The following is a 27,246-nucleotide window of genomic DNA, read 5'->3' as shown; positions in this document are numbered from 1 at the left end:
GGCGAGGGCTGGGTAGATCTTTGGGAATGGAATTAGGATTATGTTTTATATGAAATAGTGGTTCTCGACTTGGGGTAGTTTTGCCTTCCTGGGGCTGTTTAGCAATGTCTGAAGACGTGTTTGGTTGTTACCGCCAATGTGGGGCGGGCACTCCCGGCATCCAGTCGGTAGAGGGTGCTAAACATCCTAAAACACACAGGAGAGCTCCCCGCAACACAGATGGATTCAGTCCAAACGCCAGGAGGGCCGCGATTATTCCTGTGGTGTGTTTTTTAGGGGTATACGTGCATGTGTGCGTGTGTACGTGATGCATTCACCTGATTTCTAAAAAATTAATTTTAGTATCTGAATTATATTTTATAGCCTAATTGTGTATCTAGATCTATAGTTATATCTTATATTTATTCTGAAATTGATTTCTGTAATATTGGTGAAAAATAAATAAAATACACTTATTAGGTGTAAGATGTATATTTATATAGTGGGATGTAGAGGTACTTCTTTCCAGGCTTCCTTAACCGTGGGCTTGCACTTATACCCTAAAACAGCAAGGGAGTAGACAATGGACAAGTTCTGTCATGGAAGAGCAGGAAACCGATAGGCGTTTCTGAGAGGGAAGAAAGCTAGCAGAGGCCAGCCTTAGAGATCTGCCCTCTGCTCCCTGGATCTTCTTTGTCACTTGGTTATTTTTAGTTAATTACCAAGCACTAGGGTTACAGATCCTGAGAATAAAGCAAGAGGCAGCTTCCTGGAACCGGGAATAATTGACACTTGACCAACAAAACTCCACACCTTCTCTTTTCTTTTCCACTTCTTTGTTTTGATAAGTAAGTGATTTTTCTTTCTGCTTTAGTTTTCACCTATCATGTTATTTTCCTGCAAGCCACAGTAACGAAAGCTTGATAGAGGCTATTGAATCAGCAAGCAGAACTCTCGTTTGCTGAAGATACTTGGGAGAATACTCAACAGCACTTAATTGTTCTCCCCAAACATTCAGGCAGGAGGGGCGTTAAGGTGGGTTTGTTTTCAAGTTCCTGGATTTGATCTGTGGTTTAGGAGTGAGTTGGTTTTTTTTTTCAGCTTCATTAAGATATAATTGGCATGTAAAATTATAAGATGTGTAAACTGTACATTGTGGTAGAAATGAGTTCTTTCCATATTTCTCCTCACCTCTTTTCTTTCCTTCGGGCAGAAAGACAAATACAAACATTCAATCTGGTGTTCTTTTGACTTTGTTGCTTTTTAACATGTGAGGTGCTATAAATGCTACATCTTTCTAGATGAACTGTGGTGTCATGCTTGCCTTGTTCATCGATTGGGAGTCATTTAAATAGACTCTGTCGGGCTCCAAATGGGATATTTAATCTGTTGGAATAAGGGTCTGTGCCACTATCTGTTGACAGGAAATTAATTTAAGTGGATAATTTGTTGGGCGTTAGCTGACCTTAACAAGGAATTAAGGTCCCTGGAGGTGGTTCTTGATGGAAATCTGGGCTTGATAGGTGGGTAATGAGACCTCAGGGATGACACTGTCACCAAGGCTTGGCTTAATTTAGCTTGTGACCAAGTCATTCAGTTGTAAGGGACTGGCACCAAGCTCTTACTCACCAGTTCAGTTAATTCAGATTAATAAGAAACTCGAGTGTGGTGAATGATTTCTGTGCTTCAGAGATCACTGGTGTTTAAAGGTCACCGTTGATGGAACTCAGCATGGTTCTGTTGTGCCGACGGACCTGTGGTGTACCTGGCACGTGTGATACAAAGCCATGCTAAGGTCAACATCTAGGTTCCAGGGGGATTCCCACCCCTGCCTTACTGAGACCGCGATGTTATGGAGGGGACACCAGGCGAAATGGAGGAAGTATGGTCGTTTAACTGATGAACCTGAAACATCCTTAATATTTATCCAGACGCTGTAAACCTCTAACACTGACAACAATAGAGGACACGTATGAGACACTTACTTGGTAGCATTTGCTGGGCTAAGTAAGCCCTTTGTATGTATTGTGTCATTGAGTCATCTGCATGTTAGGAACGACTGTTAGTTAGTTCCATGTAGAGTTGATGAGTTGCAGCTTAGAGAGGCCAGCTACGCTAGTCAAGTCACACAGCTGGTAGATGGGATTCCAAGTTTTTTGTCTGACTCCAGGGCCCACGTTCATTTGTTTGTCTTCCAAGTTGATATCGCAAGAGCTTATCAGAGCTCTCCCGGCCTGGTGGATGGCCGGTCTGGGAGACTGGCTACAGACTTATCAAATGTTTGGGTTTTTCTTAGTGCTATGGTCCCACACTGGGTAATGGTCATATTTCAAGGTTCATTTCATGGTTTATGTGCCCAGTTTGAGGGTGTGTTTTGTCTATAATGCCCTCAAATATAGGACATGTCTGGGGCTAGAAACTCAATATTGCAAGTGAGCAAAACAAAAATAGTGACTTCAGCAAAAGTAACAGGTCTGCAGAATTAACAGTGATGATACAGATGGGCCACCATAGGCTTCCTCAGATATCGCTTGTCCCAACAAGATGTTATGGGACAGATCAGTTTGTTCTTTTGCTGGCTTCTGTCTGGTAGATGGAGATCATGGTTAGGTTTTTTTATAAATGGGTTCTGCAGGCTTTGAGGGTGTTCCAGCAGAAACTCATGAAAGTTGTCTTGAAGCTTGTGGAGGTTGTCGCCGGTCAGAACCCTATCGAGGGGCTGTGTGGCCAGCAGGTGGGATCGGCACATGGACTCCAACAGTGGGTGCTCCCTGCCCAGCTGCCGTAACATTAAGGTCTTTATTGTTTTGTTGGGACCAGGCAGATGTGGCTGTGCCTTCCCTGATCTTTATGGCCCAAGTCCATGTTCCCAGCTGCCTCCTTCCAGGGAGGAGCCCAGCTGGCTGGGTGTGGTATATTGTTTCTTGCCTTAACTGATGTGATATGAAGCATTCAGCATTGAAGCGCAGAGAGTACCCTGCATCACAGCCATTCTTCCTTCCGCTGGTGCCTGTTCCTCATCCAGCTGTATCCTCATCCCCCCCACCTTCCTGTGCACCCCAAGTAGATGGCAGCTTGGCTTTGCCTGTTGTATGTGGGGCTCTGATTTTTGCTGGCCTATTTCTGAACTTTAATACACATGGATGTGACGTGGTTCTAACTGGTCACTTTGGTTGTGACTCTGGATCTGGTCCCCTGGCCATACCCAACTCCACATCACACTTGTGCCCCTGCCCAGGACACTGCTCAGAGCTGATGATGCTTCCGTGCAGAACTGCCTGTCTTGACCTCCATCCATCAGTTCTGGGGTCTCAGTTATGACAGGTCTCATCTACCATGTTTAGTGGGAGCCTCCACGCTGCAGATAACAATTTCTCCAAAGACAGACTGTGAAGGTGGAGATTTTCCAGTATCAGAGGGCAGACTTGAAATGAATGATTCAGTCTTAAGCCTCACGTGGCCAGGTGAGGAGCAGCAGAACATTGTAGTTTGAAATGTTTACCTAATTTATGGTGCATCGGCCTGTATTTTCTGCCCAAATTACCACATATCCTGCTCCCAGCTTTATTGATAGTCATAAAATAGTTTATTATGTTATCTAAGATTTTTAAAAGTAATTGGCAGTACCCTGGCCGGGTAGCTCCATTAGTTAGAATGTCATTCCCATACTCCAAAGTTGCAGGTTCGATCCCTGGTCAGGGCACATACAAGAAACAACCAATGAATGCACAAGTAAGTAGGAAAGCAAATAGATGTGTTTTTGTCTCTCTCTTTCTTTCAACCCCTGATCTCTCTCTCTGTCTTTAAAATCAATTTAAAAAGCTAAATTGGCAAGAGTTAGAAGAGAATGTTCATTGCTTCTCCTAACTTTTCTATTTGGTGAGTTGTTAGCACCTTTCAGTTTTGAATAGGTAAGTCATTTTTTTTATCGCTGGAGACAAAGCAACAGTTTTTGATATCTGTTAGGTTATCAATCACAGAAGAATGGAAACTCTGTAAGAAATGTAAGCTCATTTTTGGTGAACTTTATAAACACCAAAGGGAAGATAGAGTCAATTATTTTTTTGAGGAATAAACAGAATTTCCTTGTGTTCCGGCATTCAGTTGGCAGCCGGCCAGGAAGTGTGCCGACAGCTCAGGAATTGTCCCAAATGAAACCGATGGAAAACGTCTGACTTGCTGGAGGCTGAAATTCGATACTGAGGCAGTGACATGAGGTGTGTGTGCGTGTGTGTGTGCATGCGTACATGTACACACACATGCACGTGTTCATCATGGAGCAGGGTGGCAGGTGAAAGATGTTGGAAGCCTTAACCCCTGGCAGCTATAAATGGAATCCTTACTCACTTGAGTGGCTAAATTCATGCTTTTAAAAGGGGTTTTATTCTGTCATTTGGTCAGAATTAAGATTTGATTCAATATATTATGTTCTTGACTGGCCTAAAATCATGCTCATTTTCCTTTTGATTTGAGCCAAGTTTAATTAAGAGCATTGCCTGACAAGCCCATTAAATAATTGAAACGCTTTCCTTCAAAAGCTTACTCTGAATGGGGTCACTGTGCACAAAATAAAGGAGCCAGCGTGTGGGTGAGGACCCGGTGGGGCTGTGGTTGACTGCAGCCCACAGACCTGGGAGGATTAAGGCTCAGGTTGCCAAGCCTTCAAGGTTTTGTTTTTTTTTTTTTAATTAAAAATTTTTAAATTGATTTTTTAGAAGGAAAGAGTGAAAAACAAAATGGTCTGCATCACTTGTCAACATTTTATAAATCAAGACAATTCACAGATGTCAGCATACCTGGTTTTCCTTAAAAACTAGAAGGCCTGACCTGGCTGGGTTGCTCAGTTGGTTAGAGTGTTGTTCCAACACGCCAAGGTTACAGGTTCAATCCTTGGTTAGGGTACATACAAACATCAGCCAATGAATGCATAAATACATGGAACAAGAAATCCCCCCTCTCTCTCTCTTTCTCTTTCTCTCTCAGTGGGCCAAATAAAACTTGACAGGAGCTTGTACTCTCCAAGTAGTGAAGACATGCTGCTCCTTAACTTTGGAGCGAAGAATGGGTTGGCTTATGTTTTCTTTGGGTTAATTTTAGCCTGCTTCCAAAAAATACTGACTGTATCGTGAACTGTTTTGAGAGGGTAGTATCTAGGTTAAATCTCTTCATTTTCAGAAAGGATCCCCATGTTGTTCATTCTTTTTGGCCCATTCTGTATGTTTTACTTGGGATAGAAGCTGGATATTCTTGTCTTTTGGTAGGACAAAGCGGTTAAAAGTTTACTCTGCCCTTTTTGCAGAGCTGTGAGGCTTGGAGAGTTTTTGGATGCCGTACTAAGATTCTGTCCCATCCCTCTCTGTCATCTGTGCATCAGTGACTCAGGACTTCCCCGACAGAGTGTGGTTTAGAGGGGAGGTTGGGGAAGCACGCCACCTGGGTCTGGACGCTGTCCTCCTGCTGCCCGGTGTATGACTGTGGACAGGCTGGTCACCGTCCAGTGCCTCATGCTTCCGTTTGTAAAATGGGTTTGATCATAACTGTCCTGTCTTGGTCCGCTTGAGTCACCGCCACAAAACACCACAGACTGGTGGCTTAAACAAAACGTTTACTTTCTCACAGTCTGGAGACTGGAAGTCCAAGATGAAGATGCCGGCTGATTCAGTTTCTGGTGAGGGCTCTTTTCCTGGCTTGCGGAGAGCTGCCTTGTGGTTGTGTCTTCAACGCTGCAGGGGAGAGAGAGAGCATGCATGTGGGTCAAGTCTCTGGTGCCTCTTCTTAAAAGACAGGGCTCCATCTTTCTGACTTAATTTAAACCCCAACCCCATTAAAGAGTCCTTCCTCATTCACCCCTTCCTCAGCCCCAGGCAACCACCAGTTCGGTCTCTGTCTCTCTGGATTTTACCTGTTCTGCATATTCCATATAAATGGAGTCATATAGTATGACCTTTTGGGTCTGACTTTCAGCAAGTTTTCAAGCTTCATTCATCTGGTAGCTTACAGTATTTCACGCTTTTTTTTTTTGGCTGAGTAATATTCTAGTGTTGGCTCTTTTTATATAAATGTGTATAAAACACCATAAAATGTCTTTATGTTTTTAATACACCTCCTATATAGAATGTACATATTGATTTCTCTCTGGTAAGAGGCCCACATTTAGAGAGACTGGAATGGATGTCTCTTTATTTGTGTGTTTTTTCAAAATTTATTTGTATATAGAGTCATGGTCACTTTAACACAGCGCCCACTTCTTACTTCTATTTTCTGTTGGTTTAATAAACTTATTTTGAATGATTTATCCATACCCCCCACCACCTAAGTTTAGGGACGGGTGAGATTGTCGCGTGTCCTCTGGTTTTCCTTTTTTCAATAAACGCTGTAAACGAGAATGCTGTCAGCAGATGCAGTGACCGGTGGCTGCGTCTCTGGCCCTCTCTGCGGTGCGTGGTGCTTTCTCCTGGGTTCCCCAGGCCTGCGCTGTGCTTCCTGTAAGGGTGACCCTCTTCTTCCGTTTCTTCTCTTGGCTCGTCCTCTGTCTCTCATTGGAGAGGCTGGGTAGCAACTGTGTGCCCTGGGATGGCTGCTGTTTTGAATCCTGGCTCCGCCATTTAATGAAGCTATGAAGACGCAAGCAGAGAATAGACAAGGAGGAAGTAAACTTTTTCATGCGGTTATTAGAAAACATGATGATCTGGCTCCTTGAATGGACCTAGTTTCTGTCGTCTCCACATTCACCAAAGGATCTGGAAGAGAAAGGGCAACTCAGACGTCAAGATCCACAGCATTCTGGCTCCTCTTGGATGGGGGAGATGGGATTGTTTAGAATGTCAGCTTTTTACTTGGTGATGAGGCACATCTTAAAGATGGGGTAGAGGAGGAGAAAGTTTGGAGAGATAATAAGGTGGTTCAGGCTTCTGACATCCGGTCCTTGGGAGTTAATGGTTTAACATAACATGGCTTCCGTGACGCAGTCCTGTCCAGGCCACTGCGCCATCAGTCATCACACTGAGTCCACTCTCCTTGAGAGTTTGGATAAATTCAGGTCAGAGCTACGAGTGTCACAGAAAAGCAGTTCACCAAAGACTGCTTTTGCCGTTCAGATGCGTGTCGTCTGGATGTACAGTGATGAGAAACTGTTACTTTATGATCTTTTCATTAAAAAGCTCGACTGAAAACTAAAACGGTAAATACGTCAATAAAACTGCTTCCAAGTGGGATGTCACAATGGGCCTGAAAACCAGTGGTCTCAAGGGAAGAAGGCTCTCAGTGGGAGTTGTTTTGCCCACACCCCTGGAGGACGTTTAGCAGTATTTGCTGATAGTTTTGCCTGTTGCAGTTTGGGGTGGGGCTGTCCAGTGAGTAGAAGCCGGGGATCTTCTAAACTCCCTGCAAAGCACAGGACAGCCCCCCCACCCCCACAACAAAGGATGATCTGGCCCTGAATGTCAGTGGGGCTGATGGTGAGAAACCTGCTCTAGACCCTTCCCCAAGTCAAGGGTTCACATCCCTTTCCTCCTAGGTGGGCCTGCCGGCTCCTCATTCCAGTCCATGGCAGGGAAGTTGGGGGGAAGAACAGTGACCCTACCTCCAGCGACCACAGGGACACTCTGATAGTGGCCTGGGAAGCAGTTGTTCTGTCAGGCGGTGGGTGCCTTCAGGACCTTTTAACGCATATGGAATGTGCGTGAGAGAGACACTTTTACCACTTTTGCGAAAACACCAACTGTGACAGTTTGCTGTTGCCTCTGACAGGGCCTACAATTGAGGATGTGGCCATCTTAATGTAGGGGTGCTTTTCTTCTTTCCTTTTTTTTTATTTGCCATGGAAGATATGGAACAGGAAATTAGACTCAACAATTGCCAGATTGTTCTGCCTCCTCAGATGTCACTTTGTTAACAAACTACTCTTAAGCCCCTATAGCTCTCAGCCTGGACCCATACGTTGTCCCCGTCCCCGTGTGGGTCAATGCCAGGGTGATATGTGCGTGGGGGCTCTTCTCAGCCAACTGGTATATTCAAAATCGGGTTAAATTTCTTAGTTCTTTCCCTAGCTCAGAGTTGATTCTTTAGAGCAAACAAATGATCAGTTAATGTCGAGAACCACACAATGTATTTGGAAGTGGGTTATGTTTAAGGTAACGTACCGCCTTTTGCTTTGGCAGAGCTTTCTCACCTTGGGCCACTTGTGAATGGTGGAGCTGCAAGGGGCCCGTTGCCCCGGCAGGCTGGGGGCTGTCCCTGCAGCCTGGGAAGGCTGGCTGTCAGGGAGGTGGCTCTGGTAGTGAGGCTCTGCCTGCAAGGGCTGTCCCGGTGAGCAGCAGAGGGCTTCAGGGTCAGTGAGGCGATTTCTCTCCTTGCAGACAGCAGTTAGCTTTGCAGAATGACACCAGACAGATGTCTGAGGTCGAGTACCCTGAATTTGTTCTTGGACATGAGTCTTCAGTTTGGAAGGCAAGTGTGTGTTGGTTTGCTTACAGATGGTCATGAACCCCATCTGTAGAAAAGGGGGGGTTAGACCAGCAAGTATGACTTGTGGCCTCAGGTTACATGGGTAACCTGTGCAACCCAACAGAGGCTCTGGACTCTTCTCAGCGGTTTGTGTTTTGAGTGATTGAGCTTGATATTCAATCCAGTGTTCTTTCTCTTTTGCAAATACTTCAGCGAGAGAAACACACATCCTCACTCACTTAAACACACAATTGCCTTTTGCTTTTTGTCTACACTTCTTATGACATTTATCCCTCTCTGCATTTTATTATGGCGACTTTCTGTATTTACTAGGTCTGTCTCTGATTAGATTAAACTCTGGGAGTCAATTGTCTTCTGCCCATTTTCAGGCTGTGGAGTGGTTCTCCCTGCCAGGCATCAACATCCTTTCACTAATATTCACTTCCTTAATTTAACCCCTTCACTGCTCTGCTAATTAGAGTTGATTTATAGTCTGTATGATAGGAAACTGTGTTTCAGCAAAGCTAAGTGATGGAAGGGGCTGAATAATGTGGAATTAGGAGGATAGAGTTGCCTGGGTATTAGTAATTTTAGGATATATACGTTTTATATTAATTAAGCTAGTTTCTTTTTTAAGAAAAATGATGAGAACCAGTTCTACTGGCTGTTAGCTCTGGGATTTGGGGCAAGTTCTTTAAGTGCTCTGTGCCTCATTTCTCACATCTGTTAAAGGGGGGCATGATTAGTTGCGCAAGTTAGCTGCTGGTGTTAGAATTAAACACGTTAGCACATGTGGAGTGTTTAGAACAGAGGCTGGCAGGCAGGCGATGCGTCTGCTGTTACTGTTATTCTCCAGGGTTATGTGGCCAGTCAGGGAATTGGAGTCTGGTCTGCTGGATTCTGAAACCCATGTCCTTGCCTTTTGAATTCTCTGTCTTTCTTGGCCCCGATACAGCCAAAAAGGGCTAAGTCAATATTTGCAGAATGAATGAGTGCGTTTGGAATTTTGGATGGTGGTGCTTCCCTAGGTAAAACGAGTTTGCTAAAAGGTGAGAACCTGTCTTGGGATTCATGAAGAAACAGAACACTAGGTCAGAGTTCTGGAAAGTCCTCTTGTATACCTCAGCCTGGGTTGAAAAAGCAAACAGTTTCTCAGATCAGTCGTTTTAAATGAACTCCCACCCATCTGGAAAATATGGCCTCATGTTGGTCTGGCTTAGAGGCTGCCAGGGAGCCAGGGCTCTTGGGGCCGGGGTGGTGGTGAAATTCCTGCACCCTTTCTTCAGTCTGGAAAATGCACTGGCCCATGTTGGAGGTGGTATGGTGTGGGGCTGGGCAGTGAGCGGACCAGCGCCTGCGTTCCGGGGTGAGCCGGGACTGACTTCTCGTTGTCGGGACTCTAGAAGAGGGTGGGCATTGGTGGGTAATTCAGGATAATGAGGTGTTTTTAGGGTGTAGTTATCACTCATATTATTGGTTTCCACAAATGTGAACCCCAGAATCCCTAACACCCGTCTTCTCACCCATTTAAATGCTATAGAGGTAGGCTTAAGGAAGTGAGTTGGACACAAAAAGTCAAGGTCTTTGTTAATAGGACAGGGCTAATAAAAGACAGATGCACTCTCCTGGCAAAGTGTCCAGGTGGGTGGAGTTCATGCTGAAGTCCACAGTGTTCTTGGTCCTTTGTTACGAGTCTGTCCTTTGTCCTTCTGTCTCTCCTGTCAGAGGTGGTCCTGGCCCTCAGCTGGTAGGGAGGGCCGGCATTGTAGGAGCTATTTATTTATGTACTGTATCACTGTCAGGGGCCAGAGGTACAGGAGCAGAGGTAACTGATTTGGGGAGACAGGCTAGGGCCTGCCAGGGGAGGTGATATTGATGCCCCGGCTAAAAGGGCTCATGGGTACCACTGGCAGAGCAGCGGGGAGGGGCTCAGCCTGGCGGGGAGACCTGGGAAAAGTCCAGGCAAGGCCGGTGGGGGAGGCAGGGGCCAGTGTGTGCACAGTCCACTGGCCATGGGAAGGATTTTGTCCAAGTGAAAAAGGCTTGGTAAGGTAGGGATGTGGGGTTACAGGGGCCACTCTGGCCTCTTGGTGTCACATAAATTGAAGGGGAGCAGGGCTGGGTGTGGGAACTGGGGAGCGGCAGACAGGGGGAGGTGTTGAGGACAGATGGTCTGGCTGGGCCTTTGTCCCTGGATGGCACAGCCCCACGTTTTGAAAAGCCAGTTCGCCTGTGTGAGCTCCTCACCTCCCTGCTGGGTCCTGGGGAAATGTACACGTTTGTCTGCAGTCCTTCTTCAGACCCCTACACTCCCGGCCCCGGGGCGGTTAGCCCTGCTGCTCAGTGCATTTCTCTCTCTCGCCTACAGCTCACGGGAACCCCAGTGGGAAACACATTTGCCTTAGACGGTGTGTATCTGGCCTGCAAGACTCTTTCCCCTTCCTCTGCTGTCACATTAAAAATACCTGGTTATCGTTGGGAGAAGGAGAGGGCAGTTTTAGGGTGAAAGCACATGCTTTCTGCTGCTCGATGTATAATTCATTGTCTCGTTTTATTTGTCTTACCTCTAAACCACCAATAACTCAGCTAACGAGCTGACATGGGCAATTAAGAGCTCAAGAATTTATAAAACACTGCTGTTGAAATTGCTGTGAGTTTTGTATTACAGGAAACAGATAGGTCTTTCTTCCTCCCTTGGGTGGAAAGTGTCTCGGGGGAGTGTATGCACCTGGTTCCCCAGGGCTGCTGTGATCATCTCTCACCGTGGGCAGGTAGAAGTTGCATTCTTGGAGCAATTGCAGTTTATCACCTGCTTCTTTTTCTTTCAGAGGTGGGGAAAAAGATAGTTCTTCTGTTACCCCAGGTGAATGTTGAACCAAGGCAGGTTAGGACGGGGCAGGTGAGGTGATGCACAATGCATACATACCTTTGCTGATTGTCACTGGGGAAGTTAGTTCCTAAAATGAGGAAAAAAACTGAAAGAAGACACTGCCTTTGCACACCACCCCCCACAGTAGCTCGCATGACGTCTCCAGATTCTCGTGTGCAGAACTTCATGCGTGGGCAGTGGAAGCGCGGCTGTTCTGAAGTGAAATAGATGCTCCGTGAGTCTAAAACACCCACTGGACTTTGTGAATGAGTGTGAAAAACACATGTAAAGTTCTCATGCATACATTTTTATAATGATTACTGGTGGAAGTGACAACATTTTGCATCTCTAGGGTTAAATAACAGATAATATCCAAATTCATGTGGCCTGTTTCTGGAAAAATGTGGGTTCCAGAGAATGTAAAATCCCACACATGGCCTTCATGAAGTCTCCTGTGAGCACCCATCTGAAGATGTGCTTATGCAGGAGGCGAGAAGGCCCCAGAGAGCACTGGGAACCGCAGAGCCAGGAGCTCCCGGTGGTTTTATCTCCGCAGTCTGACAGCTGCCGGCCACCACTCTCCTTGCCCTCACCCCAGGAGAACGCATTGCCTCCTTGACTGCTCAGCTGCTCCCGGCCTCCCTGCCCGCCCGCAGCCCGCCCGCAGCATTTCTCCACAGAATTCCGCTTATCTGCCAGTCTGTGATTGATGACAGCAAGAGGGTATGCGTGCTTGTAGGCCAGCTCTTTCTTAGAACAAAAAGAGTTCAAGGAGTTCTTGAGATTAGGAAGTTCTGTAGAGTTTTAGTGACACTCTTCAAGTGCTTGATAGCATTTGGTGGGTTGCCCGTGATAGTTCGGAATTCTCTGGTAGCCACCGAGAACATTTTGTCCTTGTTGTTTTTGATGATCCACTTGCATTTAAACAAACCTCTGTTGGGGGAGGGGGGGCGGCGCTGGCCCTGCCCATCTGAGTGATGCTAGATCTTGTGGCCCAGGCAGGATGTCCCCCCCCCCCCCCCCCCGCCCTGGGGAGCTGTCCCTGGAGCCTGTAAACAGAGGTGTAGTGGAGATGAATGGTTATGTCTCTGGATTTCCAGTGTCTGTTGACACACCTCTGTGGCGTTTGTTGGGAGAACAAAGGGGTTTGGACTGTAGGACATGAGAGGCATTCCAGTTGGCCCCTTGTTAGCAGGAGGGAGCAGCACGTAGACTTTCTGTGGGGGGTTGTAAAGAAGATGTATTGCCATTTGAAAAGGCAAGTTTTGGGCTTACCCACAGATTTGCATGGGTTTATCCAGGGGTGCTGATTTCACACACCAGTGGGGCACTTTGCATGCGTCTTGGAATAGAATAGTATGGTATGGTAGTCCATTGGAGTATTGGCAGTGTATTGCAGAATCCCTGAATAATGCTCAAAAAGGGCATTTTCTTCAAAATGGTACAATTTTAAGTGATATTTAGCAAATGAGCTTTGTTATAATTTTGTGGGAACTTCTAAAATGATTTGTAAGTGACATGTTTTAAAATAACTTTTAACTGATTTCAAAACAAATAGGTGGATTGCCGTAACCATTGATTTTTGGAGCAAATAAGCACAGAGGTGTATGTCAGCATTATATACTAAATTTCTCAGGAGCAATGAATTCTCTTTTGTGACAGACTGTATGTAGCTAACGAGCCAGCTTGCTTTTCTCCCGCCTTCCCTCCCTTCCTGGTTTTGCTGGGACCGAACGCCTTCCCCTGCAGGGCCCCCGTGGAGATTCGTGGTATAAAACCCAGTGCTTTTTGTTTCAGCTGCTGTTTACTTTGTGCAGGGGCCCTTGTTTCCTAGGAGTCACACCAGAGTTGGGAGTCACTGAACTGGGAGATGTGCAGACGGAGGCAGGGGAAGGAGCCCCCGGCCTCCGCCCAACCTGGGCCTAGAATCCGGGTGGAGCCGCAGAAGACACAACCCCTCACCTCCCCAGTGTGCACATCTGGAGTGGACACTGGACTCTGCTGAGGTCAAGGCTCTGGCACATTTGATTCTGCCGTGAGGGCAGGGGTGAGAGCCTTCCTACTGGGCGTTCTGTGCCTGGATAGTTTCCTGGCTGTGTGCTTGGCCTGGCATCTGAGTTATGACTTCCTCTGCCTGCAGTTACTTTCCTCCGGTGTGCCTATACTGTGGCAGAGGGCCCTATTTTGCGGGGAGAAGCAGTGGGCCAGGTGGGTGGCTTAGGAGCAGAGTCCTGCCTCCTCAGTGGAGCGGAGCGCTCGCCCGGCCCTGCCTGGTGTGCTTCATCCTTCATCCCGTCCCACCCTGTCCTAGAGGAGGAGCCCCTCTGAATTAGGGTTCACCATTGTGGCATTTTATTGCAGGTGTGCCCTTGCTCCCAGCCAGGAGTCAGACTTTATACTGAGTAGGGTGTGTGTGTGTGTGGCTTTAATTGTGGCTGCAGTGATAGGGGAAGGATACAGTGGGGTTGGGGGAGGACTGGACTTCACCCCTAGGAAATTTCCTTTGGTCTTGCTGGGGAAGCAGCTCCTTGGTAGGGTCCAGCCTGTGGTTCTCATCACTGGTCCTTAGTAGTGAGAGGCCTCCTGGGAATGAGAACTCGGAGCTGTGAGCAGAGGGCCTTTGTGGATCAGGGCTGATTTGGTGTAGCTGGGGCTTGGCACCCAGGAGCCAGGAGGAACTGGGAGGAACTTTCTTTTAGCTTCGTGTTTCTTGTCCTGATGGGGCCCGGCTACTTTTGGTTGGCAGGCCACAGACTTCAGCCCACTGGGCTCAGCTTATTCTCCTGGTCCACCCCTGTGGGATCTTAACCGCATCCCCCAGTCCCCGCTTCTGGACATTCTTGAGAATTTCCAAGTTTTGAGTGACCTAGGATCTTCTGAGCTGAGATGGAATTCAAAGTTGATACCTGCAAATGACTTGGCTGCTGTGTTTTGCTTCTTGTTTTTGCAAAAACATAGTTAGGAAAAAGTCTATTGCATTGCAAGACAATGTAATTTGACCCATAGTTTATTGGTTAGGAGGGGGAGGCAATTTTAGTCTTAGTGGTTTCTAGCAGTTGGTGGGTTCCAGGCGGAGACTTTTTTCTTTCTTGGACTGGACAAAGGTGAATGCCTTCATTGTTCAGTTGTGTGGAGCTGTTAATAGTTTACGGATGGTGATTAAGCCAAGCAGGTAAGCCAGGTTACTGTGTATTTTAGCCCGAGTGGCACTAAGCTAATTTGCAGAATTGGACCTTTCAGCTTGAGCTTCCACCTGCCCGTGGGGTTTGACCTACTCATTCGTCCTTCAGAACCCAGTTTTGTGAGGCCTGCTTCATTTATCAGCACGCCCAGGCACAGGTAGTCCATACATATGTATTCCTAGATACATCCTGTGGCATCAAGTTTAAGTGATCTGAACTTCATGTGTTAGCCTGCAAGCTTCTGTGGTGTTCGTAGTCGCTGGGCTATCTTTGACACAGCATCTTCCTTGCTCAGTCAGTCAGTGGCCGCTTCTGCTCTCCACGGGGAATTTCTGCTTCTCCACTCACCTTGGTGTCACTAACCCCCTACCGTAACTCTGCTGGGAGGTAGAGAGTGTCTATGTCTCCTCCTCTCTAGCTGAGGAAACTGAGGCCCATGGTGGTTCCTTTGTTCCTGGCCGTGTGCAGATGCAAGAAAGCCAAGATTCCCATTCAGGTGGCTCAACTCCATGAATGGAGCCGTCGTTGAAAACCACCACCCCCTAGTCTAACCTTGAGAAAAATCCCAGACAGTCACCGCCTGAGGGACATTCTACAGATTGCCTGACCTGTACCCCTCAGAACAGCGAAGGCCTTTAATCAAGGGAAGTCTGAGAGGCTGTCACAGACCAGAGAAGACCTAAGGAGGGATGATGATGGGACAGAATGTCATGGGAAAAGGACCGTAGAGGGAAAGTGGTGAGGTTCAAATGAAGGTGAGATTCAGCTCCAAATGAGGTATGGAGTTGAGTTCATTGTCATGTACCCCTCAGTGTTCCTTAGTTGTGACAGCTGTGCCATGGCAATGCAAGATGTTGACTAGGGGATGTGGGGGACTCTGTTACTTTTGCCACCTCTCTGCAGCATGGTTTTGGCAGATGCCACCGTTGTTCCCTGGGCATTGAGCAGAGCTCTGAGGTGGGGCTGGGGGTTGAGAGCGAGTTAGCACTCAGCCGTCATCTAGGATGTCCGTCTCTGTTTCAGGTGCTGGAGTTGCGACGGCAAGTGGAACTAACCCAGCCCTGCCTCCTGTAATACAAATGATGTAAATTCTAACATAGCATCCATCAAATAGGCAACGCACTGAAATAACTGTTGCTTTGGTGTTCTAAGGAAAACACATAAAACCAGTTGGGATCATTGGCATAGATCTCTTGAGTGAACTGCTTTCTAGACACCTTCTGAAAGTGATGGTGTGTGGCAAATAATAACCGATACTCCTTTGTTTGTAAGTAACAGAAGCACAACCCAAACCAGTGTAAGCTGAAGAGAGGACTTTCTTGGCATGTGGACCGTGGGAGGGCAGGGATGAAGGTAGCCTCTGGGGTAACTGGATCCAGGGGGTGAATGAAGTCGGGCATGGGTCTGCTTGTTTCTCTGAGCAGTTGTTTGCCTCTCTTCCTTTCCTTGTTCTCATTTGAGATTTCACACATCATAAAAGTTATCCCTTTGAACTGTACGATTGAGCATTTTTTACTAGATTCACTAGATACTGGGTTGACCATAGAGTTCATTTAGTTTTTTCCATACGATGGCTCTGGTAGTACTCGTTATCTTTAACTTCATTAGAAACCATTTTATTAGATTGTATTGTGACAGCTGTCATATCAGCGTGCATTAAAAAACTTACTGAAGTTGGTGAATTTTTGTGCAGGCATTTTAATACTGAAGATAGAAGATATGCAACATTTTCAGTGTATTATCCTTTATTATTTCAAGAAAGGTAAAACCACAGACAAAACACAAAAAAAGATTTTTGCACTGTATGGAGAAGCTACTATGACTGATGGAATGTGTCAGAAGTGGTTCACAAAGTTTTCAGTATTGTTGACATGTTGGCCGAATAATTCTTTGCTGTAGGGCTGTATTATGCATTGGAAGATTTTTAGCAGCACCCCTGGCCTCTACCCACTAGAAGCCAGTGTGGTGGGAGGTAGCCAACATAAAATATCCAAATCAAGTTATTGGTGAAAATGAAAAGTGTGTCTTTTATTTTATAGAAAAAACTAAAGAGACTTTTTGGCCAACCTAAAACTAGTATTAGTGTGTGTGTGTGTATATATATATATATATATATATATATATGTGTGTGTGTGTGTGTGTGTTGTATAGTTATGCAACCATCACCACTATGTAATTCCAGAACATTTTTATCATCCCATAAAGAAGCCCCATACCTATTACCTAGTCACTCCTACACCTGCCCTAGGAAACCAGCAATCTCCTTTCTTTCTCTATGGATATAGCTTCTGGACATTTCATATCAGTAGACTCATAAGAAATGTGGTCCTTTGTGTCTGACTTCTTCCACTTAGCTTGCTGTTTCCAGTGCTCATTCATGTTGTAGCATGGGTCCATTCTCATCCTTCTGGTCCCTGAATAATGTTCCATCATGTAGACATAATCACATTTTAAAATCCGTTCACCAGTGGATGGACATTAGGATTATTTCTGCTTTGGAAGTGGAGTGAGCATTTGTGTACAGGTTTTGATGTGTGGACATATGTTTCCATTCCTCTCGGGTATGAATCTGGGAGTAGAGTTGCTGGGTCACATGGTAACTCTGTGTTTAACCTTCTGGGGAGCTGCCGGGCTTGTCTGCAGCGGCTGTGCCGTGGTGCGTTCTCACCAGCAGAGGAGTGTAGGAGGGTCTGATTCCTCCACTTGCTCACCAACACGTATCCATGTTTTGATTGGACGGGATTATCTTTTAAGCACCTTTTAATTCAGGAAGTATGAGTTTATGAAAAACACGAATTGTTTTTTTAAATTTAATAAAGTTCTACAAAGGCATTAATTAGTGTGTGTGCGACAGCAATGGGAAATACATGTTTTAAGTTTATTTATTTCCTACTGTGTTCTTGGGTCATTCATTTTTATGAAGTACTGACAAACCCCTGTTCTGAGGAAGTTTGTGTATTTTTTTCTAAAGACAGATGGTAGCCAGAATACAGCCACAGTTTTATTATGTTAATATTATCAGTTTTTGTTTACTTGTGAGGGTTTTTAAAAAAATTATCCATGTCAAGAATGGGACAGGACAATAAACTCCAGGGAATTTGAGGTAAAGGCCGTCTGGTGTTACATTCCGCGCAGAGTGCAAACATCTTGTGACAGTTTTTATTGCCGTTCTGTTCTGTATCTCCTACTGTTTCCACTGAAAGGAAGAGTGGAATGCAGTTCTGAAACCAGCTATTTTGTGTCTCTTGGAGAGGATTTCCCACTAGTTTTACTAGTCCTTAGAATTGGAACAGTGCCACTCATTTTGTAAAATTTGCATGTCTTCTCTGCATTTGCCTGCTTCTCTCTTGTCTTGTTCTACTGCTCCTTCCGTTACAGAATTATTCCCTGTGAAATTCCAGGTGTAGTTTACCTGTAATATATTGTAAGCTCTTAGAGCTGGAACAGTTTTATATGCTACTGAAGCGTTTATACTGCCTGGTGCGGAATAGGAAGCTCAGAAGATACGTGTGGGAAGCATGGGCTTGTGGAAGGGTGGCCTGGTGGATGGTGGGTGGGTGGGTGAATAGACAGACAGACAGACGAGGTCAAATGACATGCGTAATGAATGAATTTTAGAGGTGTTGGCTGATTGTTTACATCTGTTTTCTATTTTTTTTTCAGACATAGATGTGTTGGCTGTGTGATAGTTGGTTGGCCAATAGATGGAACCATTTGATTTTCATTTCTTGGATTCTCACATTCCTACAGTGTTGAGATTGTCTTAGCAGCTTGGAGAAGTCTCATTTCCTTAGTTAAATTTCAGTGTTAAATAGTTTCTTGGGTTGTATTTGGTCACTGTAGTTTTAAGTGAAAAGCTGTTTCAAGGAATTGCAAGGAAGCTAGGAAAAAATCAGAATCTGAAATCAGGACTGAATCAGTTGGCAAGTGGGGTCCCTATAACCATGGTAACAAACTCTTTACAGAATCATAAGTTCATAATTTAGGCATCTTGCCATTCACCCTCATTTGTTTCTCTTTTGGTTTGAATTGGGAGTTGGGGGGTGCCCATGAGTCTTTGTCAGATATAAAGGTTAGTTTATTGTTGGTGTTACCTTTTTCCATTTTCTTTCCTCTTTTTTCTCCATTTCCACAATCTACTCTTCATACAGTTTTCACAGTGTCCCCTGCATGGAAGCCGTTCTTCTCAGTAGCTGGTAGTGGTAACAAAGTTTGACCTTAGGGGCAAGACAGTGGGAAAGAATGTTGGTGCCGTGTGGTCCTTCTCACGGAGTGCCCTGAAGACTGGAACTGTCCAAAGACACAGGGTGAATTGTCTGTGAACTTACAGTAACACACACATATAGGTCTCAGTTAACAACCACACTGTTGTTTAGGTGAGTTTGTGAGTTAGTTGTTTGGGACACGACACATCTTTCTGTGAAAACAGTGCCATAAATAGTCCTAGGCCCATAGGCAAGCCCAAGAAATAATTATATTGATGATGAAATAGCCCAAAGCTAAAAATATATTGTACATGCAAGTAGTTGAAAACATTTCTTATGTAAAACGCAGTGCCATTAAAGATGGCCACTTCTGTAGGCCATCCTCGGGAATAACACCCCGACGCTTCTGCTAGAATGTTTGTGTGGGGAGCGATGTATGCGTATGAGTCCTGAAGCAGAGTGTTGTCAACCCGTTTTCCTCTGGAAGGTGGGGGTGGCGTCGTGTCTGGCGGGGGCAGCACTGTTGTTGGTGCAGTTTCCTACATAGAAAACAAACACCATCGCAGGCCGCAGGCTGCGGTGAAATGGCACGGACTTGGGGTCCTCACACCGCCTTTCTAAAAGCGTGGGCTGTATGCCCGCAGTTTCTGTCTTGAGCCTCCCATTATTACTCTTTCCTCCCCAGCATTCAGGGCCGGGCCTGGGCACCTAGTTGAGTTCTGTATCCTGTGAGGACCGAGCCTGCACTGGCCCACGTTCCATTCAGAGCCCAAGAGTCCCTGGGCTGACCTGACGCATTCCTCTTTGGAATCTGATACGGTTTGTTCAGTACTGATTGCTGGCTCAGATCTAAAAACCTGCAGTCACACACGCGGGAGGGAATGAGTCAGGAGATCGCTCAGCGTTGTGGGTTTGCACATTTTGCATGCCGGGCAGCAGGGGAAGGACCACCCACTGCTGTGGGGAGGCTCTGGCAGAGGGGCGCCTGCCCTCTTCACTGTATTTCTAGCCTCCACCCCACTGAGCGGTGGCTGGTTCCATGGGGGAAAAGCTTAGGGTCGGGCCTTCCCCTTTCAGTTGTAAACCTCCTGGTTCTGTCCCCAGCCAGCATTACTCCCTTGTCCCCTGTGCTTGTGTTCACGCTGCATTTTTCATACTTACTTCGTAGTGTGATTATGTTGTCTCTTCATCCTCTCTGCACCTTTTCCAAGCTTTCTGAGTTTTGTGTTGGGGTTTGCAAGCACTTTAGGTTGAAAAAGCACAGTGGGCAGTTCAAATCATCCACATAAAAACATAAGTCATTTCTTATGAACATTCAAGTGCATTGAACAAACACACACACACACAAAGAACACAGCCCAGTGGACAGAGAGAAGGAAAAGGGGAGTCCCTCTGGCACCATCGTCAGACCAGTTGCCTCCGGGACATTTTTCCTTATGTTTGTCAGACGTTTTGAATCCTGTTGCCAAATCATATTGCAGAGTTGCTCCCTCCCTTCTGTGTACACTCAGTTTAATGTCACTGAAAGTTAGATCCGTCCCAAGTACACTGTGTCAGGGCTGATTCTACTTTGGGAGGTGGCGGACATTCCTAGAATTTACAACACACTCTGCTTCCAGTTAATTAGGTCTTGGGCAGTGAATAGTTTTGAAAACTCCTTCAGAACGTAGTATTACTCTCGATCAGCGGTTGTCCCCTGGGACATCCTCTCACCCCCAATGTAATTACTTTGTCCAAAATGTCAATAATGCCAAGGTTGAGAAACCAGCTTTAGGACTTTGAATCTTGTAAAAGCCATCTCCATGTCCTTTGAAGTAGATGTTAGTAATAAGGATTAGGAAAAAATAACATCTGCTAAGTTGAAAAGGTATTCCTACTTCTAACAGAGAAAAAAAAATGACGGTAAAAGAGGAGAGATCTCACCTACGTGTGGAAGCTGGGGAAAAAGAAGCCAGACTGATGGGTGCAGAGGGCAGAGATTGGTGGTTGCCCGAAGTGGGGGCGGGAGAAGTGGGTGAAGAGGGTCACAAGATACTGGCTGCCCATTATAAGTCCAGGGATGTAATGTACAGCCTGGTGACCATGGTTAGTAGCATTGGACTGTACATTTGAAAGCTGCTAATTAAGAGAGTGGATCTTAAAAATTCTTATCATAAGAAGGTAGATTAGTAACTGTGTGGCGATGGGTGTTAACTAGATGCTTAGTGGTGATCATTTTGCAGTGTGAAATATCGATTCGTTTTGTTGGATCCTTGGAACTAGTATAATGTTATGTCATTTATATCTCAATTAAAAATAAACAGGAGAAAAGGTGCTATTTAAATCCTCAGTACTATAATGTCTGATCCAAATCCAGTTTCTGAAGTTCAGTGCCATTCACAACATAGACACCCCCTCCTCCACCCCCAGCCTTCTCTGCATGAGACATCTAAGCCAGGTTGCTTCTTTACTAAGTCACTACAGGCAAAAAGATAAGAACTTGCTTGCCCTGGCCAGATGGCTCAGTTGTTTGGAGCATCATCCCATGCACCAAAAGGTTGCAGGTTTGATTCCAGGTCAGGGCACACACGTAGGTTGCAGATTTGATCCCCAGTGCATAGGGGAGGCAACCAATTGATATTTCTCTTTCACATTGGTGTCTCTCTGTGTCTGTCTTTCTCTCTCTGTCTCTCTCTCTCTCTGTCTCTCTCTCTCTCTCTGTCTCTCTCTCTCTCTCTCTCTCTCACACACACACACACACACACACATACACACACACCTGTCTCTCTCTACTTCTCCCTTCCCGTTTCTGTAAAATCAATGAAAATATACTTAGGTGAGGATTTAAGAAAGAAAAAGAATGTGAACTTTCTTTTGGCTACTTAATTTACTCTAGATTTATGTAGTCTTTTTAATTTATCCTTTACAAAATTATTTACCCTTTTTGTCTTCAAAAAAAAAGAAGAAGAAGGCAAATCACATTTCAGGACCAAATTGTGACTTTATCATGTAGGTTGGAGAATCTGGAGCCATGGTGCTTAGCACAGGCCAGGCGAACGGTGGTGGGACAAAAGTTGGTGTGGTGCCCTCTTCTAGGTCTGAGACTGAGTTGTGTGTTTGCTAAGAAATATTCTCTTTTCCATGAATCTGTAATTAGAACATGCCACACAGCATGGTACTTAAAGTTCATTTTCTCTTTTTAGGGTTATTTCCCTACCTTATGTTTAAACTTAATTTTTTCAAAGTTCACAAAAATCAATTTAAAAATCAGCATAGAAATACAGTTTTTCAGAGGGCAAGAGGCGGTTGAAATCTCTATGGTGATTTTTGTTTTTTTTTTAATCTTCTTTACCTGAAAGTAGGTCATACTAAGCATTTCTGTGCAAAGGGCCACTTTTATATAAATATTTTGGGCTTCGTGTAACTACTTCACATAGCCGTGGTAGGAGGAAGAAGCCAGGTGAACTTCCCTGCCCAGGGAGGCAAGTCACAGGTGGTTGGCTGGAGGTTTATGATTCAATCTGAGACAGTCATGCAGTCTACGCCTCACCTTTGGATTCCTTTGGGGAAGTCTTGCATGGTGCCTGAGCTCCTTGGTCTATGTGAGTGGAGAGCAGAGACTTAAAGAATGCAACGCAGAACTCTGAGTTTTAACACACCCTTACAATTAATTGTTATGGGCTTGTTTTTTTTTGTATGTTTGGTGATACCTCTGTCACTCAATTATAGAAACATGACTTTTTTTTTCCTATGGGGAATGGTTTAAGAATGTTCATGTACAATGGAAATAATATAAGCTAAGAAACTAATTTTTAAATGATTTGAAATCACCAAAATATAGTTACATACAATAATATGCACCCATTATAGGTGCACAGTTGAATGAGTTTTAGTGCATTTGTACTGTTTTAGAGCAGTTCCATCATCCCCCAGTGTTCCATTTCCCACATTCACAGTCAGTGTCCCTCCCATCCCTAGCACCAGGCAGCTGTTCTACTTTCCAGTCTACAACTTTGCCTCTTCTGAAAACTTCATGTAAATGGAACCCTATGATATATACTCTTGTGTGTGGCCTCTTTCATTTAGCATGATGTTTTTGAGATATATCTTTATTTGGTGATTCTATCAGTGATTCATTTTTATTACTGGAGTTCCACTGTAGAGGATTTATCACATTTTGTCCCTATACCAATTGATGGACATTTGAGTGATTTCTAGTATTTGATTATTAAGAATAATGCTGCTATGAATATTTGCATGCAAGGCTGTTAACATTTTTTCTGTTGAGTAGATAGATATCTAGCAGTTGAGTTGTTGGGACATATGGTAAGATTATGTCGCAGCATCTTTGTGTCACATCCTCACTACTTTCTCCACATTGTCACCAACATTTGGTACAGTTGGTCTTTTTTATTATAGCTAAGAAATCACTTGTTGGCAATGGAAAGTGGAACCCCTGTGAACATCACTTTTGAAGAAGGGATGGGGTTTCTAGCCTCCCTATCTTACAGCGTTGCCGTGAAGATCGGAGGAGAAGGAAGTCTATGTGCAAGGGCTTTATCATGCAGAAAACCTCTTAGGGTTGAATTTAACACATGTCCATCTCCAAAATTAAGATGCAAACTTGCCTAGGTCTTAAGAAAATATGTATGTTATGATTGAACTCGTTCTATCTTCTTATAAAGGCACATTTTACTCAAATTGTGAGCTATCTCTACATGCCTGCGTTGTACATTAAATTATCAGGCTTATTTAACAGTGATAGGATATAATGGTTTGCATATGGTGGGCACATTTTTCTTTCCCACTCAAACTTGGATGGTCTGGTAAATGTCTGCTTGTGACTTCATTTTCAGATACCTGTGGGTGGCCTCTTTTCTGGATCTGGGCACATAAGTTCTATTCTAATGGAAGGGGAGTAGGTTTGGGGGATCAGAGGAATGACCAGGAAGCAGTCTGTAAAAAATATTCATTGCAGTGGTTTTATTTTGCAATTCTGATTTTATGAAAATTGGCCGTTTAAGCTTTGTCAAAGAACAAAGGGAGTTTTTAATATTTCCCTTCCTACCTGTGGAAGCCAGCTGCTGTAGGTAGGTCTAGGGGAACTGGCCCATGGGCTCTAGATTTGCTTTTTGGGGCTGGATTTCATAAAACTTGCTTATCAGCAACTCTTCACACCTGTTGAGAACGACCTTGGGACTAAGGACGTTGAACTGTGTGTTTGATCATATGTGACTGTCAACAAAGGGCTTTGTAGCACTTTCACATGAAGAGATAAAAAGAAACACAACAAAACTCAAGTAAAAAGCTGCATGCCTGACAGCCTCTGGGAGTCCTGAGGTTTGTGTTAATCCTGGTGACAATTTATATTAATTCACTAATGGTGTTTTTGAAAGTTTATTTTATTTTATTTTTTTAAGATTTTATTTATTTATCTTTAGAGGGGAAGGGAAGGAGAGAGAGAGAGAAATATCAATGTATGGTTGCCTCTTGTGTGTCCCCTGCTGGGAACTGGCCTGCAACCCAGGCATGTGCCCTGACTGGGAATCGAATGTGATCGTGTGGTTCACAGGCCCATGCTCAATCCACTGAGCTACACTAACCAGGGCCTAATTCACTAATGTTTTATGCTAAAATCTTAATTTATCCTCACTAAATAGATAATTTTAATAATTGGGAAAAGTATATATGAAATCCTTTTTGATTGAAGTGACATGGGCGGTGATCACAGGAAACAATGCTTTGGACACAGGATTTTGGGATAGGGGTCCACTGAATTATTTCATGATAAAAGTCCTCACCTTCCGCGATGTTGAACATTTCTGTTTGAGTGTGGGTGTGTGCACATACATGTGTTTGCATGCGTGGGTGTAGGTCTTTCAAATGCTGCAGTCTCTAATGTGTGCATTAAAAAGAAGATAAAGAAAGTAGCTGAGGCCCTTGGAATCTTTCTCAAGCGTTACTAATAGCGCAGTTTGGTATGGAATGATATTTGAGAGAACAGCCTTAGAGGAGGCCTGAAGTAAATCTTGTTTTTGGAAGCAGCTGTTTCCTAATAAAGAATCAGGACTGACAGATAGTTGGTCCTCACTGTTTCTGGGTGTTTTCGGCATCTCAGCCTGAAGTGGGCATCCGAGGTACCCACTTTTGGGGAGATGGGAACTCACCGCTGTTGCTGTTATGTGTGTTCTTGAAATAAGCAGACTTCAGGATTTGTGCAGAAACACTTCATATTCATTTCTGATGTTGTTTTCTACCTTAATCATGCAGGATTTCAACCTCTCTTTGGAGGGGGTGGTAAAAGGATGGGTTAACAACTTAAAATTCCCACAATAATGAGAAATGGGGTACCCTTGGGGAGGGCCTTTGTGGGGGTAAAATAGGGGTTGCTAGGAGAGTTGCAGAACTCACACAGGAAATCAGTCATGTGAGTGAATTACAGGGAACACAAGCCGTGCCCTTTCAGCCTGAGGCCTCAGTCACCTTGATCTTTTTGGAAGTGCTTGTAGAATCTCATGCACATGTGGACCCTGCCTCTGGGTTTCCCTCCTTCCAGAGACTCTGGGTCTAGCTAGCTGGCTCCGGATGCTTTCATCGAAGTAAGGTAACTTACTGGCCATCCTGAGTAACAGTATAACAGCCCTTAGCTTGTGTCCTGGCTGGAATATTTTAAACAAGGTCAAAGATGGCATGGAGGGAGTAACTTAATTTGGATTTTTATATTTCCTTAAATTTTTACTCCTAGGAAGGTGAGAGAGAGCAGCAAATGGTTGTATGTGACAACTGGCCACTTAAAGGGACCTCTGTGTTATATTTTAATGGTTGACTGACCTGTTAGTGCACTTAATTTATTTATGAATTACTTACAGGCGAGAAACTGAGTTGGTGTGGTTTGTGGAAAGAGCGTGTGAGCAGGGGTTGGAGAGGTTTGCGACCTGGCCCGGTCACTAACTGTGTTACCACAGGTCAGGACCCAGGCTCTGAGCTTCGGTTTCCTCTCAGAGGAGGAGGGTCCTGTCCCACTGAGCATTAGTGTCAGCCCAGAGTGTCACTGAGGCTTTTAGTACGTGACTGGGACACCTACCTCTGGGCCCTCTAGTGCCAGAAGGTACTGTGTTTGCAAAAGTACCCTAACAAGATGAGTTTACTTCTGTTTTACTTATTTCCTGCCAGCTCTTTTTTTTTTTTTTAATATAATTTTTATTTAATTCTTGTTCAAGTACAGGTTTCTGTCTTATAATCCCAACCCTGCCCGCCCCCCACCCCATGCTCCCCGCCTCCCTCCCCTTTCCACCCCCCACCCTTAGTTATTGTCCATGTGTCTTTTATACTTGTTCATGTGAGTCCATTCCCTTTTCCCCTATGATTCTCTCCCCTCTCCCCTCTGGGCCCTGACAGCCTGTTCCATATTTGAGTGTCATTGGTTGTATTTTGCTTGCTTGTTTGGTTTGTTTAGATTCCTGTTAATGGTGAGATCATATGATATTTGTCTTTCACCGCCTGGCTCTTTGTTAATAGTGCTGTAGTAACCCCTTATCCTGGAAGTTGAACATACCATAACCAGTGTATTGTAAATATTTCACTTAATATTTCAAGTCAAAGCAAAAATTAAGCAGGCCAATAAAATGAGGTTGAAAATTCTATAAAAAGTTGTTCAGTGTAAGTGCTATTTCAGGTGATAATTTGGGTATATTATTTCCAGTTTCATTTTTGTTGGCATTAATACAATTATAGAATTAATTTAATGAGATGCTGAAGCTGTCCATCACTTGATATATGATATATGATGCATCATATATCATAAAATTAATTCTTTATGATTGGAATGATCAGTGTATACCCAGTAATTTCTTCAAACATTTTTTTACCACTCATCCTTGGAAATAGTTTTTATGTGGTTAAGTCAAAAGAAGAGGATATTTAGCTTTGAAAGCTAAAAATATGTTTATCATTTCATTTGTCCAGTGGGGAAATGAAAAGTGGAAATGAAATCAGTGCCACCCAGAATGCCCTGGGTTAAAACAGTGGGATCTGGAAGCCGTTACTGTTTGGGTCACAGCCCCATACTTTGGAGTGCATTAGGTGTCTGGTGGGATCCTTCCAGAATGCGTACCAGTGGGCTGGGTTCTGATAGTTGCTGAAATGTTAGTTCCCCTCTTGGAGGAACTGACTCTCTTGGAGAGTCCAGCTAACACTTAGATTTGCTACAGGTAGGAGGTCAGTGGAGTGTTCTGATGGCCTCCCTGGTCCAAGAAGGCAAATGCGTCAGGCTTGGACCTGGGAAATGAGAGCTCCTAGGTCCCGAAGAGTTCTCAGCTTGGGGTGGAGCAGAGTAGTAACCTGGGCAAGTCTGTGGCTTCTGGAGCCCATCTGCTGGGGGTTGAGTTCTCAGCCTTGTGATACTGGGCAGTTAGTTACTTTACTGTTAGGACTGCTTTGTCTGTAGCATGGGCGTGGTAATAATACCTGCCACAACAGGTGTTTGTGAGTGAAATGAGAGAATTTCTATGTCAGTTGCACTCAGTAACATACAAACATATGTACTATAATTTCCTCAGTCCCTTCTTTGCTCTCTGTCCAGTGACTC

General features: G+C 44.7%; 1 protein-coding gene across 3 annotated transcripts in view; it reads left to right on the top strand.

Annotated features, from left to right (window-relative positions):
* MYO10 (myosin X) overlaps positions 1-27,246 on the top strand; it is a 195,067-nt gene that overhangs the window by 16,717 nt on the left and 151,104 nt on the right. The window lies entirely within an intron of this gene.

Source organism: Sturnira hondurensis, unplaced genomic scaffold (genome assembly GCF_014824575.4).
Source record: "Sturnira hondurensis isolate 20B ecotype Veracruz unplaced genomic scaffold, ASM1482457v3 Scaffold0014384, whole genome shotgun sequence".
In the NCBI taxonomy this organism is placed as follows: Eukaryota; Metazoa; Chordata; class Mammalia; order Chiroptera; family Phyllostomidae; genus Sturnira; species Sturnira hondurensis.
Note: the sequence above shows the minus strand (reverse complement) of the source record. Positions and strands in the feature narration are given on the sequence as shown.